Genomic DNA, 16,248 nt, shown 5'->3' with positions numbered 1-16,248 from the left:
AAGAATCATTTTAAAGGATTAAAAATGATTTATTCAGGGATATTATTTTCTTCTTTAAACACTGAAGTTAAAAAGAGTCCTTGGGTTTTTTTTTTTTTTTCCAGGTATCTGTAGAAGTATTTGAGGTTTTACAACACTCTGGCCTCAGAATCAGCCCTTAAGGCATTCAGATCTGGCTGAAGAGCCCATGAGAGTATTGTAGGCATGGAAATCCAAGATACCATGGAGAAGAAAAAAAAAAAAGAAAGAAGAAGAAGACCTAAATGAAAGATCTCTGTGAGTGAGATCCCAGTGGAAAGAACAGGGCCATCAAAGAAGGAGGTACCTTTCTCTGAAGGGAGGAGAGAACTTCCACTTTGACTATGACCCTATCGGAATAAGACCAAAGTCAGCGAACTCCAAAGGCTTCCATAGCCCTGGCAACTCATGACTAGAGCCTAGAGAGATTACTGACGCCATGAACAGGAGTGTCAAATTGTTAAGTCAGCAACAGGAGTCACTGTGTACTTACATCCCATGTGGGATCTGTCCTTAATGTGTTGTCTAATGTGCAGTGATGCTGTAACTAGTACTGAAACAGTATTTTTACACTTTGTGTTTCTGTGTGGGTACAAACTGATGAGATCTTTACTAATTATATACTGAATCAATCTTCTGTATATAAAGATAATTGGAAATGAAAAAAAAACCTGGTGTTAAATTGGAAATGGCATAGAAAATTAATTATTTTTTTAAAAAAATATTATGTAGGATCTCTGTATTTAATGTGCTGTACACTGTTATTTAATGCTATAACTAGTACTCCAACAGTATTTTTTTTTTCACTTTGTGTTGCTATATGGGGGCAAACTGTTGAAATTGTTACCTAATATATACTAAACTGATCTTCTGTATATAAAGAGAATTGAAAATGAATCATGATGTGATTGGAAGGGGAGAGGGAGTGGGAAAGTGGAGGGTTGTGGGTGGGAGGGAAGTTTTGGGAGGGGGAAGCCATTGTAACCCATAAGCTGTACTTTGGAAATTTATATTCATTAAATAAAAGTTTAATAAAAAAATCAAAAAAAGAAGTATTTGAGGTTTTAGAACCACAATTTAATTATGAGAATTGAAAAAGTAATAAAATATTTAATGGCAATTTCCAAAAATTCTATCCACATTTTAATTTCTCCACTTATAGTGTGTTTCTTTTCTTCTTTTCTTTCTTTTTTTTGGACAGGCAGAGTTAGGCAGTGAGAGCGTGAGAGAGAGAGAGAGAGAGAAAGGTCTTCCTTTTTCCATTGGTTCACACCCCAAGTGGCCACCATGGCCAGTGCGCTGCGCTGATCCAAACCAGGAGCCAGGTGCTTCCTCCTGGTCTCTGATGCAGGTGCAGGGCCCAAGGACCTGGGCCATCCTCCACTGCACTCCCGGGCCACAGCAGAGAGCTGGACTGGAAGAGGAGCAACTGGGACAGAATCCAGCACCCCAACCAGGACTAGAACCTGGGGTGCCGGCGCCACAGGTGGAGGATTAACCAAGTGAGCTGTGGTGCTGGCCAACTTATAGTATGTTTCTTTCAAATGTATTTGCCAAGCCAGGAATTAATGAGGAATTGGAATATTATGTGAGCACTTCATGTGGTTAGACAAGTTTTTATGTATCCCTGCTGTATCCTAAGAGGTTGATTTTCCAGCAAATTTCTTCCTAATGGAGGTGTGCACTGTTTTACAGGGAAAGTTGCTTCATTAGCCCATGATGTCAACAGGGAAAGATCATGAAAAGTCTCCTTTATTTTCCTTCTCAGCATATGCCATTGCAACCACTCCCACCATATTTAAAGAATTTCTGGTCCTGAAGCTGTCCTCATATTGCTCAAGGACTGTGTGATTGGTTTCTATGTCTGTGAATGTTAGTGTGGGGGTAAAAGGAACTTTGGAGAGCAGGACAGGTTCCTGTCTCTTGTTGGCATAGGTGCAGATGTAGATTGGAGGCATTATAATCTCTCATTCAGGTACACCCTATAGACCTTGGCTGGTTCAGGAAGGGATACCAATGGTAGATCCTCAGTTCCAAAGACATAGAAGAAATGAATAATGTTGAATTTTCAAGGATTTTTTTTTTTTCAGAAGATGAGGGGCTGGCGCTGTGGCTCAATGGGTTAACGCCCTGGGCTGAAGTGCCAGCATCCCATATGGGCATCGGTTTTAATCCTGGCTGCTCCACTTCTGATCTAGCTCTCTGCTGTGGCCAGAGAAAGGAGTAAAAGATAACCCAAGTCCTTCAGCCCCTACACCCATGTGGGAGACCCAGAAAAAGCTCCTGGCTCCTGGCTTCAGATCAGCACAGCTCCATTGTGGCCATCTGGGAAGTGAAACAGTGGATGGAAGACCTCTCTCTCTCTCTCTCTCTCTACCTCTCTCTGTAACTCTGCCTGTCAAATAAATAAAAATAAATCTTTTAAAAAAAAAAGTATATGAGGTGTCTGACAGAAGACCAATGGGTCTCCAGATATACAGAAAGGGGTTCTAAAATTTCTGTAGACAACTGGTCTCATACAAGATGGCCTTGGGATGTAGATGGATATTCAGACCATTTGAGCTGAATTGTATATGAGCTGAATGTAGGTTGCACCTCTGTCACTGTTTACTCATCTTTAAGATGAGTATAGCAATAATATTAGTGAAATGTCCTTATTGTGAGATGTGTGCCGGCTGACTTACACTGTATTGCAATTGCATTTATGGGGTTTCTGGTGTATCTCCTTTAAATGAAGTTTCTGGTTTCCTGCACTGTATAGCCTGTCAATAGCTACTCATTTGAGGTTACAGAACTTATACATTGCATAGTTTCTGGGAACATTGAAGTTTGGGTACTGGGGAACAGTCCCATTTCCTTTGGAAGTGAGAAGTTGTTATGGTATTTGAAGAAGAGAGCTCAATAAATAGGAATCTTTTCTAACAGAATACAACTTAATGCTCTCTGAGATAACACCTTAAGACTAAGAGCAGAGACAAGAGTCATTAAAAAGTAAAGATCCTAGTTGCATTGTCCAAGCAGTTATGGATCATACTGACCAGAGTGAACAAGATATACTTGATATTAACTTACCTCATCCATTAGTTTTCAAGGCTTGGTGGTAATAGAAGTTCTGGACCAGCATTCAAAAGAGAGTTGTGAATGGATTAGAAAGACAGTGGTCTTAATGATGCAGCCTGGGGTGGAGGGATAACCTCTCCTATCTGAGAGTCACCATCTGCATTGCTTCCTACCACATGCCCATTAATTCATTCCACTATCATGATCTCTAGAAATGGAGGTCTGTGAAACCTACTCTGTCATATACTTGGTACCTGGGCTATGCTGCCCCCTGTATTCCTTTTCTCTTTATCTTTTATTTAATAAATATAAATTTTCAAAGTACAGCTTTTGTATTACAGTGGCTTCCCCCCCCATAACTTCCCTCCCACCCACAACCCTCCCATCTCCCACTCCCTCTCCCATTCCATTCACATCAAGATTCATTTTCAATTCTCTTTATGCACAGAAGACCAATTTAGTATATATTAAGTAAAGATTTCAACAGTTTGCACCCACACAGAAACACAAAGTGTAAAGTACTGTTTGAGTACTAGTTGTAGCATTAATTCACATTGAACAACACAATAAGGACAGAAATCCTACATGGGGAATAAGTGCACAGTGACTCCTGTTATTGATTTAACAATTGACACTCTTGTTTATGGCCTCAGTAATCACCCTAGGCTCTTGTCATGTGTTGCCAAGGCTATGGAAGCTTTTTGAGTTCACCAACTATAATCTTACTTAGACAAAGTCATAGTCCAAGTGGAAGTTCTCTCCTCCCTTCAGAGAAAGGAACCTCCTTCTTTGATGGCCCATTCTTTCCACTGAGATCTCACTCACAGAGAGCTTTCATTTAGGTTTTTTTTTTTTTTTTTTTGGCTGGATTGTCTTGGCTTTCCATCCCTAAAATACTCTTATGGGCTCTTCAGCCAGATCCGAATGCCTTATGGGCTGACTCTGAGGCCAGAGTGCTGTTTAGGACATCTGCCATTCTATGAGTCTGCTGTGTATCCTGCTTCCCATGTTGGATCATTCTCTCCTTTTTAATTCTCAGTTAGTATTAGCAGACACTAGTCTTGCTTATGTGATCCCTTTGACTCTTTATCCTATCATTATGATCAATTCTGAACTGAAACTGATCACTTGGACTAGTGAGATGGCATTGGTACATGCCACCTTGATGGGATTGAATTGGAATCCCCTGGCACGTTTCTAACTCTACCATTTGATGCAAGTCAGATTGAGCATGTCCCAAATTGTTGCTCTCCTCCCTCTCTTATTCCCCCTCTTATATTTAACAGAGGTCACTTTTCAGTTAAATTTAAACACCTAAGAATAATTATGTTTGAATTACAGAGGTCAACCAATAGTATTAAGTAAAACAAAGAACTACTAAAAGGGATAAAGTATTAAGTTGCTCATCAACATTCAGTACAAGGGGTGAGCAAGTCACTGTTTCTCATAGTGTCCATTTCACTTGAACAGGCTTCCTTTTAAGTGGTTGGTTAATTGCCACTGATCAGGGAGAACATATGATATTTGTCTCTTTGGGACTGGCTTATTTCACTCTGCATGATGTTTTCCAGATTCCTCTATCTTGTTGCAAATGACTGAATTTCATTGTTTTTTTTTTCCTGCTTTATAGTATTCTATAGAGTACATGTCCCATAATTTCTTTATCCAGTCTACTGTTGATGGCATTTAGGTTGATTCCATGTCATAGCTATTGAGAATTGAGCTGCAATAAACATTAAGGTTCAGACAGCTTTGTTATGTGCCAATTTAATTTCCTTTGGGTAAATTCCAAGGAGTGGGAGGGCTGGGTTGTATGGTAGGGTTATATTCAGGTTTCTGAGGAGTCTCCAGACTGACTTCCATAGTGGTTTTACCAGTTTGCTTTCCCACCAACAGTGGGTTAGTGTCCCTTTTTCCCCACATCCTCTCCAGCATCTGTTGTTGGTAGATTTCTGTATGTGAGCCAATCTAACTGAGGTGAGGTGAAACCTCATTGTGGTTTTGATTTGCATTTCCCTGATTGCTAGTGATCCTGAACATTTTTTCATGTGTCTGTTGGCCATTTGGATTTCCTCTTTCAAAAAATGTCTCTTGATGTCCTTGGCCCATCTCTTAAGTGGGTTGTTTGTTTTGTTGTTGTGGATTTTCTTGATTTCTTTGTAGATTCTGGTTATCAACCCTTTATCTGTAGTATAGTTTGCAAATATTTTTCCCATTCTGTTGGTTGCCTCTTCACTTTCCTGACTGTTTCTTTTGAAGTACAGAAACTTCTCAATTTGATGCATTCCCAATTGTTAATTTTGGCTTTGATTGCCTGTGCCTCTGGGGTCTTTCTAAGAAGTCCTTGTCTATGCTTATATCTTGCATGGTTTCTCCAATGTTCTCTAATAATTTGATGGTGTCAGGTCATAGATTTAAGTCTTTAATCCATGTTGAGTGAATTTTTGTGTAAGGTGTAAAGTAGGGTCCTTGCTTCATGCTTCTGCATGTAGAAGTCCAGTTTTCCTAGCACCATTTATTGAATAGACTGTCCTTACTAAGGTATTGGTTTTGGATCCTTGATCAAATATAAGTTGGCTGTAGATGTTTGGATTGATTTCCAGCGTTTCTATTCTGTTCCATTGGTCTATCCATCTGTTTCTGTACTAGTACCATGCTGTTTTGATGACTATTGCCCTGTAGTATGTCCTTATATCTGGTATTGTGATGCCTCTGGCTTTGTTTTTGTTGTACAAGATTGCTTTAGCTATTTGAGGTCTTCTATGTCTCCATATGAATTTCAGCATCATTTTTTACAGATCTGAGAAGAATGTCTTCGGTATTTTGATTGATATTGCAATGAATCTATAAATCACTTTTGGAAGAATGGACATTTTGATGATATTGATTCTTCCAATCCATGAGAATGGAAGATTTTTCCATTTTTTGGTATTCTCTTCTATTTCTTGCTTTAAGATTCTGTAATTTTCATCATAGAGATCTTTAACATCCTTGGTTAAGTTTATTCCAAGGTATTTGATTATTTTTGTAGCTATTGTGAAGGGGATTGATCTTAGTAGTTCTTTCTCAGCTGTGGAATTGCCTGTGTATACAAAGGCTGCTGATTTTTGTGCATTGATTTTATATCGTGCTACTTTGCCAAACTCCTTTATGCGTTCCAATAGTCTCTTAGTAGAGTCCTTTGGATCCCCTAAATAAAGAATCATATTGTCTGCAAAGATGGAAAGTTTGACTTCTTCCTTCCCAATTTGTGTCCCTTACTTTCTTTTTCTTGCCTAATGGCTCTGGCTAAAACTTCCAGAACTATATTGAATAGCAGTGGTGAGAGTGGGCATCCCTGTCTGGTACCTGATCTCAATGGAAATGCTTCCAACTTTTCCCCATTCAATAGGATGTTGGCCATGGATTTTTCATATATTGCTTTGATTGTATTGAGGAATGTTCCTTCCATACCCAGTTTTCTTAGAGTTTTCATCATGAAAGTGTGTTGTATTTTATCAAATGCTTTGTCTGCATCTATTGAGATAATCATGGTTTTTCCTCTGCAGTTTGTTAATGTGGTGTATCACATTGATTGATTTGCAAACAATGAACCATCCCTGCATACCAGGGATAAATCCCACTTAGAATGGGTGGCTGATCTTTCTGATGTGTTATTGCATTCTATTAGCCAGGATTTTATTGAGGATTTTTGCGTCTGTGTTCATCAGGGATATTGGTCTGTAATTTTCTTTCAGTGATGCATGTTGTTTAATCTCCATGTGTTTGCATATGCTTTCAGGATTCCTGAGTTGCTAATTTCTCACTTCATTTCACTGTGGTCTGAGAAGCTGCATCCTATGCTTTTAATTCTTTTCAATTTGCTGAGACTTGCTTTATGGCCTAGCATGTGGTCAATCCTGGAGCAGGTTCCATGCACTGCTGAGCAGAATGTAAATTCTTTAAGTGTAGGATTGAACTTTCTATTTCTGAGAGTGGAGTATGAAGTACCCCACTACTATTGTATTGGAGTCTATGTCTCCCTTTTGAGTCCCTTAACATATATTTTAAATAAACTAGTGCCCTGTAATTAGGTGCATATACATTTATAATAGTTACATCTTCCTGTTGAATTGATCCCTTAATCATTATATAGTGCCCCTCTTTGTCTCAATAGTTTTTGTGTTAAAGTTTATTTTGTCTGATATTAAGATGGCTACACCAGCTCTTTTTTCATTTCTGTTGGCATGGAATATCTTTTTCCAGCCTTTCACTTTCAGTGTGCATGCATCTTTGTTGGAAAGATGTGTTTCTTGTGAGCAGCAAATAGATGGGTTTTGTTCCTTAATCCATTCAGCCAGTCTGTGTCTTTTAACTGGAGAGGTATGGCCATTAACATTCAATGTGACTGTCGATAAGTAGCAACTTTGTCCTGCCATTTTCCCAAAGGTATTTCTAATATATGTTTTGAATTTCATGTGATCTTTTACTGGGAGGTTTTCTTCCTTTACCTTCTTTCATATTGATGGCTGTGTTTCTATGTGTAACACATCTTTAAGCATCTTTTGCAGGGCTGGAGGAGTGGAAACAAATTCTTTCAATTTCTTTTTGCTATGAAAGGTCTCTATTTCACCTTCATTCACAAATGAGAGCTTTGTGGGATATAATATTCTGGGCTGTCAGTTTTTTTCTCTTAATACCTGGGCTATATCTTGCCATTCCTTCCTAGCCTGTAGGATTCCTGATGAGAAGTCTGCTGTGAGTCTAATTGGAGATCCTCTAAGAGTATTCTGACATTTCTCCCTTGCACATTTTAGAATCGTTTCTTTGTGTTTCACTGTAGTGAGTTTGATTACAACGTGTCGTGGTGAGGATCTCTTTTGGTCATGTTTATTAGGGGCTCTATGAGCTTCCTGTACTGGGATGTCTCTGTGCTTCTCCAAACCTGGGAAGTTTTTTGCTAGTATCTCACTAAAAAGGCCTTCTAATCTTTTCTCTCTCTCCATGCCTTCAGGAACTCCTAGAACCTGAATGTTGGTTTTTTTTTTTTAATAGTATCCTGTAGATTCCCAACAATATTTTTTGGATTTCTAATTTCTTCTTCATTTCTTTGGTTTGACTGTATACTTTCCTGTGCTCTGTCTTCTAAGTCCGATATTCTCTCTTCTGCTTCACTGATTCTTTTTTTAAGGCTCTCAAATGCATTTGTCATTTGATCTATTGAATTCTTCATTTCATTTTAATTTCTCTTCACTATCACAATTTGATGTTCTACTAATTGCTTCATTTCATTTTGATTTCTCCTTAAGATTTCATTTTCATGAGAGAGATTTTCTACCCTGCCCAGTAAGGATTTCTGTAGTTCAAGAATTTGTGAGAACTTCCAAGTGTTCTTATCATAAATTTTTTTAGATCTTCTTCTTGCATTTCTTCTATCTCACCACCTTTATAATCTTGAATTGGGGTGTCTTATTCATTTGGGGTATCATAATGTCTTTCTTGTTCTTCTTTCCTCAGTTTCTGCATTTGTTGCTTGGTAGTGTGGATATATTCTTTGGTTTCTTTTTCTTTTTTTTTTTTTTTTGATGTGGTGATTTTTCTCCTGATACTATGACTTGATTAAGCGGACTGTCTGCTTTTGATGGATCCTTAGAGGTTTGTGATGGGTGTGGCCAGAGAGCTCTGTTTGGTTCTTCAGTGTTAAGGGTGACACACCCAGGTAAGGCATGGTAAATTTTCAATTTTCTCTCTTTCTCTCTCTCTCTCTCTCTCTCTCTTTTTTTTTTTTTTTGATTCAGAAGGGATTAATTCTGCCCAGCTGAACAGAATTGAAGGCAGTCAGTGTCTGAGCTCTGCCCCCTGTGGGTATTATATTCGTCTGCTCTACCCCAAGGACCACACAAAGGGTCTGTGCAGTCCTCAGTGTAAGCTCAGTTTCCCCTTCAATCTCCCACCAGCTTGCTAAGGTTCCCAAGTTTGAGGCATTTCCTGAGAGTACTCACTCTCAGGCACTCCATGAATTCTCTCATACACCTTCAGGTTTTTTTTTTTTTTTTTTTTTTTTTTTTTTTTTTTTTTTTCAGTCACAGTTCATAAGCTCCACTTTTCACTAGGTCCTAACCTCCTGTTATTTCTCCCCACCAGAGTCAGGTTTTTCTGCTTATTTGAGGGTGGGTGCAGCCCTGAGGTGGTGCAGCTTTTATGTATGTCCAAAATGGTGCCTGCTCTTTGTCTTGCTTGCCTTTATAAGGTGAGTGGAGAGAATCGTATCCATACGGGTCCCTTTTATTTTATTTTTTATATTATTTTATTTTTTTTTTCTTCTCTCTTCTAGTTAGCCTGTTGGACTTTCCCCCACAGGGCTTCAAACCTCGTTCTCTCTAGGCTCTTACTGCCACTTCCCCACCTGTGTCTTGGGCTACTGAGGCTTTGCCTCACCTCCCTTTCCAGTGCTGCTGTGTGGACTCGGCAGCTGGGGTCCCAATCTGTGGGCACCCATGCCCTCCACATAGATCCACTATGTCCCACTAGTTCCAGAAGAGTTTCCTCTGCAGTTTTTTTTCCCTAACTCTTCCCTGAAACTACAGTATCTCCACTTTTATTAAACTATCTTTTCCCAGACTATCAGTGTGCTCCCTTCCTATTCCACCATCTTGGAGGACTCCTGCCCCCTGTATTCTAATAGTCCTTCCTGGTAGCTCAAGGAAGTTTTGCCAGTATCTCTGTAAAAAAGATGAAACAAATTGTTTTTCAGGAGAAAAGTGCTTTTTTTTTTAAACTTTTATTTAATGAATATAAATTTCCAAAGTACAGCTTATGGATTACAATGACTCCCCCCAATAACTTCCCTCCCACCCGCAACCCTCCCCTTTCCCAATCCCTCTCCCCTTCCATTCACATCAAGATTCATTTTCAATTCTCTTTATATACAGAAGATCAGTTTAGTATATATTAAGCAAAGATTTCAACAGTTTGCCCCCCCATAGCAACACAAAGTGAAAAAATACTGTTGGAGTACTAGTTATAGCATTAAATAAGAGTGTACAGCACATTAAAGACAGAGATCCTACATGATATTTTTTAAAAATTGATTACTTTTGTATGCAATTTCCAATTTAACACCAGGTTGTTTTTTTTTTTTTTCATTTTCAATTATCTTTATATATAGAAGATCGATTCAGTATATGCTAAGTAAAGATTTCATCAGTTTGCACCCACACAGAAACACAAAGTGTAAAAATACTGTTTTAATACTAGTTACAGCATCACTTCACATTGGACAACACATTAAGGACAGATCCCACATGAGACATAAGTACACAGTGATTCCTGTTGTTGACTTAACAATTTGACACTCTTGTTTATGGTGTCAGTAATCTCCCTAGGCTCTAGTCATGAGCTGGCAAGGCTATGGAAGCCTTTAGGGTTCACCAACTTTGATCTTATTCCAACAGGGTCATAGTCAAAGTGGAAGTTCTCTCCTCCCTTCAGAGAAAAGTACTTCCTTCTTTGATGGCCCCATTCTTTCCACTGGGATCTCAGTCACAGAGAGCTTTCATTTAGGTCTTCTTCTTCTTCTTTTTTTTTTTGCCAGTGTGTCTTGGCTTTCCATGCCTACAATAATCTCATGGGCTCTTCAGCCAGATCCGAATGTCTTAAGGGCTGATTCTGAGGCCAGAGTTCTGTTTTGGACATCTGCCATTCTATGAGTGTGCTGTGTATCCCACTTCCCATGTTGGATCGTTTTTTCCTTTTATGATTCTATCAGTTAGTATTAGCAGACACTTGTCTTGTTTGTGTGATCCCTTTGACTCTTCGACCTATCAGTGTGATCAGTTGCTCACTGAAATTGATCACTTGGACTAGTGAGATGGCATTGGTACATGCCCCCTTGATGGGATTGTATTGGAATCCCCTGGCACGTTTCTAACTCCACCATTTGGGGCAAGTCTGATTGAGCATGTCCCCAATTGTACATCTCCTCCCTCTATTTTTCCCACTGTTATATTTAACAGGGATCACGGAAAGTGCTCTGTGTAGTGTCACATGATTTGTAAATACCTGGCACTGTAACTTCTGTCTAATGTTCTCTATCTTGCCACACTTAATTAAAAAAACATTTATTTTTCAGATCCATTTCAGAAATTGTCACCAGTTCAAACAGTACTGCTTTAGAAAACTTTCATGAGCATGTCTTCCCTTTTGCTACTAATGCTATATTTGGAGTGTGTGACTTCAAAAAGCATATCATGAGGCTGGTGCTGTGGCACAGTAGGTTAATGCCCTGGCCTGAAGTGCCCACATCCCATATTGGCATGGGTTCAAGACTCAGCTGCTCCACTTTTGATCCAGCTCTCTGCTATGGCCTGGAAAAGCAGTAGAAGATCGTCCAAGTCCCTGGGTCCCTGCACCCATGTGGGAGACCTGCACGAAGCTCCTGGGTCCTGCCGTTAGTTGGTGCAGCTCTGGCCATTGCTGCCATTTGCAGAGTGAGCCATCGGATGGAAGACCTCTCTCTCTCTCTCTCTCTCTCTCTCTCTCTCTCTCTCTACCTCTCCTCTCTCTGTGTAACTTTGACTTTCAAATAAATAAATCTTTAAGAAAAACAAAAAGCATATCATAAAAATATTCCCCCTTTCAGTCATTCTTCTTGAACAATATGCAGTATACATGCAGCTACAGAAAATTACTGTGAACCTTTATCTTGGTTTCTGAGATAGTAAAATTATATTAAATTAGATTTCATGTGATAATAAGCTTCTTAAAATATAAACTCAAAGTACACAATGACCATATATAAGCTGAAATGTGAAAACCAATCTTATGGTCTCCAGATAATTTATTTGTGTGAATCTCAGGACTTTTTTTTTTTTTTTTTTTTTAGTATTAACAGCTTTTCTAAGGTCTAATTGATAGGCAAAGATTGTGTTTATAGCAGATTTTTTCTAAGTTTTTAAAAAGTTTATTTGAAAATATTGTATATAGAGGAGAGAACCAGAGAGATCTTCCTTCTGCTTGTTCACATCACAGATGGCCGCATTGAGCAGGGCCGGGACAGAATGAGGCAAGGAACCAAGATCTTCATCTGGGTCTCTCACATTGGTAGCATTTGCCCAAGTATTTGGATCGTCTTTCGTTGCTTTTCTCAGGCCATCAGCAGGAAGCTGGATCAAAAGCAGAACAGTCAGAACATGAACCAGTGCTCATATGGGGTGCTTGTATTGCAGATGGCAGATTTACTTGCTATGTGACAATGCTGGCCCTGTTTTATGGGAACTTCTAAATGAAATTTTGAAGTTGTATGCATTGTAGTTTGCATGTAATTCAACTTTCTGCCATACTTACTGATATATATCAGCATTTGATGTAGGACAAATCAGAAAACACAATGGCTTAACAAACAGCCATTTGATTTGGAGTTCTGACTCTGAGTTATGGGCTGCACTCAGCTGGGCAGTTCCTATGATCAGTCCAGGAGCAGAAATGAGAGTTTAGTCATTTGGGGAACTCATTGAGGCTTCACTTAAGTGTCTGGGGTTTGTGGTGAATCTTGGCTACATATTATCTTTTTTATTTATTTTTTTTGACAGGCAGAGTTAGTGAGAGAGAGAGACAGAGAGAAATGTCTTCCTTCCAGTGGTTCACCCCCCAAGTGGCCACTATGGCCGGCATTCTGTGCCGATCCAAAGCTAGGAGCCAGGTGCTTCCTCCTGGTCTCCCATGTGGGTGCAGGGCCCAAGCACTTGGGCCATCCTCCATTGCCTTCCCAGGCCACAGCTGAGAGCTGGACTGGAAGGGGAGCAACTGGAACAGAACCAGTGCCCCAACCTGGACTAGAATGCAGAGTGCCAGTGTTGCAGGTGGAGGATTAGCCTAGTGAGCTGTGGCGCCAGCCTACATACTATCTCTTCAATAGGCAGGCCCCAGGGTTTTTCAGAAGATAACTGTCAGAAAAAGAAAATATGAGAAGGCAAATACTTTACAAATTATCTATTTCTGGGGCTGGTTCTGTGGCATAGCAGGTAAAGCCACCACCTACAGTGCCAGCATCTCATATGGGTGTCAGTTCGAGACTCGGCTGCTCCACTTCTGATCTAGCTCTTTGCTATGGCCTGGGAAAACAGTAGAAGATGGTCCAAGTCCTTTGGCCCCTGCTCCCTTGTGGGAGACCTGGAAGAAGCTCCTGGCTCATATCTTTGGATCTACACAGCTCCAGCCATTGCAGCCATGTGGAGAGTGAACCTGCAGTTCAAAGACCTCTCTTTCTCCTTTCCTCTCCCCCCCTCCTCTCTCCTCTCTCTCTCTCTCTCCCCCCCTCTCCCCCTCTCCCCCTCTCTCCTCTCTCCTCTCTCTCTCTCTCTTTTTCTCTGCCTCTCCTTTTCTCTTTGTGTAACTCTTTCAAATAAATAAATCTTTTAACAAATTGTATAATTCTATCACATTTACTGGTATGTCATGGGGTAAGTCAAGTGAAATTCAGGGTCCTTTTTTTTTTTTACATTGTATATATTTATATATATGACCTTTTTTTTCATTTATTAAAATTTTATTTAATGAATATAAATTTCCAAAGTACAGCTTATGTGTTACAATGGCTTCCCCCTTCCCATAACTTCCCTCCCACCCGCAACCCTCCACTTTCCCGCTCCCTCTCCCCTTCCATTCACATCAAGATTCATTTTCAATTCTCTTTATATACAGAAGATCAGTTTAGTATATATTAGGTAAAAACTTCAATAGTTTTCCCCCATATAGCAACACAAAGTGAGAAAAATAGTGTTGGAGTACTAGTTATAGCTTTAAATAACAGTGTACAGCACATTAAAGACAGAGATCCTACATAATATTTTTTTAAAAAAATAATTAATTTTCTATGCCATTTCCAATTTAACACCAGGTTTTTTTTTCATTTCCAATTATCTTTATATACAGAAGATTGATTTTGTATATAATTAGTAAAGATCTCATCAGTTTGTACCCACGCAGAAACACAAAGTGTAAAAATACTGTTTCAGTACTAGTTATAGCATCACTTCACATTGGACAACACATTAAAGACAGATCCCACATGGGATGTAAGTCCACAGTGACTCCTGTTGCTGATTTAACAATTTGACACTCCTGTTCATGGCGTCAGTAATCTCCCTAGGCTCTAGTCATGAGTTGCCAGGGCTATGGAAGCCTTTAGATTTCACTGACTTTGATCTAGTTCCGATAGGGTCACAGTCAAAGTGGAAGTTCTCTCCTCCCTTCAGAGAAAGGTACCTCCTTCTTTGATGGCCCCGTTCTTTCCACTGGGATCATACTCACAGAGATCTTTGATTTAGGTCTTCTTCTTCTTTTTTTTTTTTCTTTTCCATGGTATCTTGGCTTTCCATGCCTACAATAGTCTCATGGGCTCTTCAGCCAGATCCGAATGCCTTAATGGCTGATTCTGAGGCCAGAGTGTTGCTTAGGACATCTGCCATTCTATGAGTGTGCTGTGTATCCCACTTCCCATGTTGGATCGTTTTTTTCCCTTTTTTTTTTTTATTTTTGACAGGCAGAGTGGACAGTGAGAGAGAGAGAGACAGAGAGAAAGGTCTTCCTTTGCCGTTGGTTCACCCTCTAATGGCCGCCGCGGAAGCGCGCTGCGGCCGGCGCACCGCGCTGTTCCGATGGCAGGAGCCAGGTGCTTCTCCTGGTCTCCCATGGGGTGCAGAGCCCAAACACTTGGGCCATCCTCCACTGCACTCCCTGGCCACAGCAGAGAGCTGGCCTGGAAGAGGGGCAACCGGGACAGGATCAGTGCCCCGACCGGGACTAGAATCCGGTGTGCCGGCGCCGCAAGGCGGAGGATTAGCCTGTTGAGCCACGGCGCCGGCCCGTTTTTTCCCTTTTTGATTCTATCGGTTAGTATTAGCAGACACTTGTCTTGTTTGTGTGATCCCTTTGACTCTTCGACCTATCAGAGCCATCAATTGAGAACTGAAATTGATCACTTGCACTAGTGAGATGGCATTGGTACATGCCACCTTGATGGGATTGTATTGGAATCCCCTGGCACATTTCTAACTCCGCCATTTGGGGCAAGTCCGATTGCGTATGTCCCCAATTGTACATCTCCTCCCTCTCTTTTTCCACTCTGAAATTTAACAGGGATCACTTTTCAGTTAAAATTTAAACACCTAAGAATAATTGTGTGTTAATTACAGAGTTCAACCACTAGTACTAGAACAACAATGACAAGAACAACAAATACTAAAAAGCATTAAGTATTACATTGTACATCTAGAGTCAGGACAAGAGCTGATCAGGTCATTGTTTTTTATAGTGTCCATTTCACTTCAAGAGGTTTCCCCTTTGGTGCTCAGGGAAAACAAATGAAATTTGTCTCTTTGGGACTGGCTTAATTCACTCAGCATGATGTTTTCCAGATTCCTCTATCTTGTTGCAAATGACCGGGTTTCATTGTTTCTTACTGCTGTATAGTATTCTATGGCATACATGTCCCATAATTTCTTTATCCAGCCAACTGTTGATGGGCATTTGGGTTGGTTCCAGGTCTTAGCTATTGTGAATTGAGCTGCAAGAAACATTAATGTGCAGATGGCTTTTTTCATTAGCCAAATTAAGTTCCTTTGGGTAAATTCCAAGGAGTGGAATGGCTGGGTTGTATGGTAGGGTTATGTTCAGGTTTCTGAGGAATCTCCAGACAGACTTCCATAGTGGCTTAACTAGTTTGCATTCCCACCAACAGTGGGTTAGTGTCCCTTTTTCCCCACATCTTCTCCAGCATCTGTTGTTGGTAGATTTCTGAATGTGAGCCATTTTCACCTGGGTGAGGTGAAACCTCATTGTGGTTTTGATTTGCATTTCTCTGATTGCTAGTGATCTTGAACATTTTTTCATGTGTCTGTTGGCCATTTGGATTTCCTCTTTCAAAAAATGTCTCTTGAGGTCCTTGGCCCATCTCTTAAGTGGGTTGTTTGTTTTGTTGTTGTGGATTTTCTTGATTTCTTTGTAGATTCTGGTTATCAACCCTTTATCTGTAGTATAGTTTGCAAATATTTTTTCTCAGGGTCTTTTTTTAAAAGATTTATTTTTTTTTAAAGAGTTACACACAGAGAGAGGGTGATGCAGAGAGAGAGAGAGAAAGAGAGAGAGATCGATCTTCCATCTAATGGTTCACTCCCCAGTTTGCTGCAATGG

Source organism: Lepus europaeus, unplaced genomic scaffold (assembly GCF_033115175.1).
Source record: "Lepus europaeus isolate LE1 unplaced genomic scaffold, mLepTim1.pri SCAFFOLD_3_1, whole genome shotgun sequence".
Taxonomy (NCBI): domain Eukaryota; kingdom Metazoa; phylum Chordata; class Mammalia; order Lagomorpha; family Leporidae; genus Lepus; species Lepus europaeus.
This window is presented reverse-complemented; position numbering follows the sequence as displayed.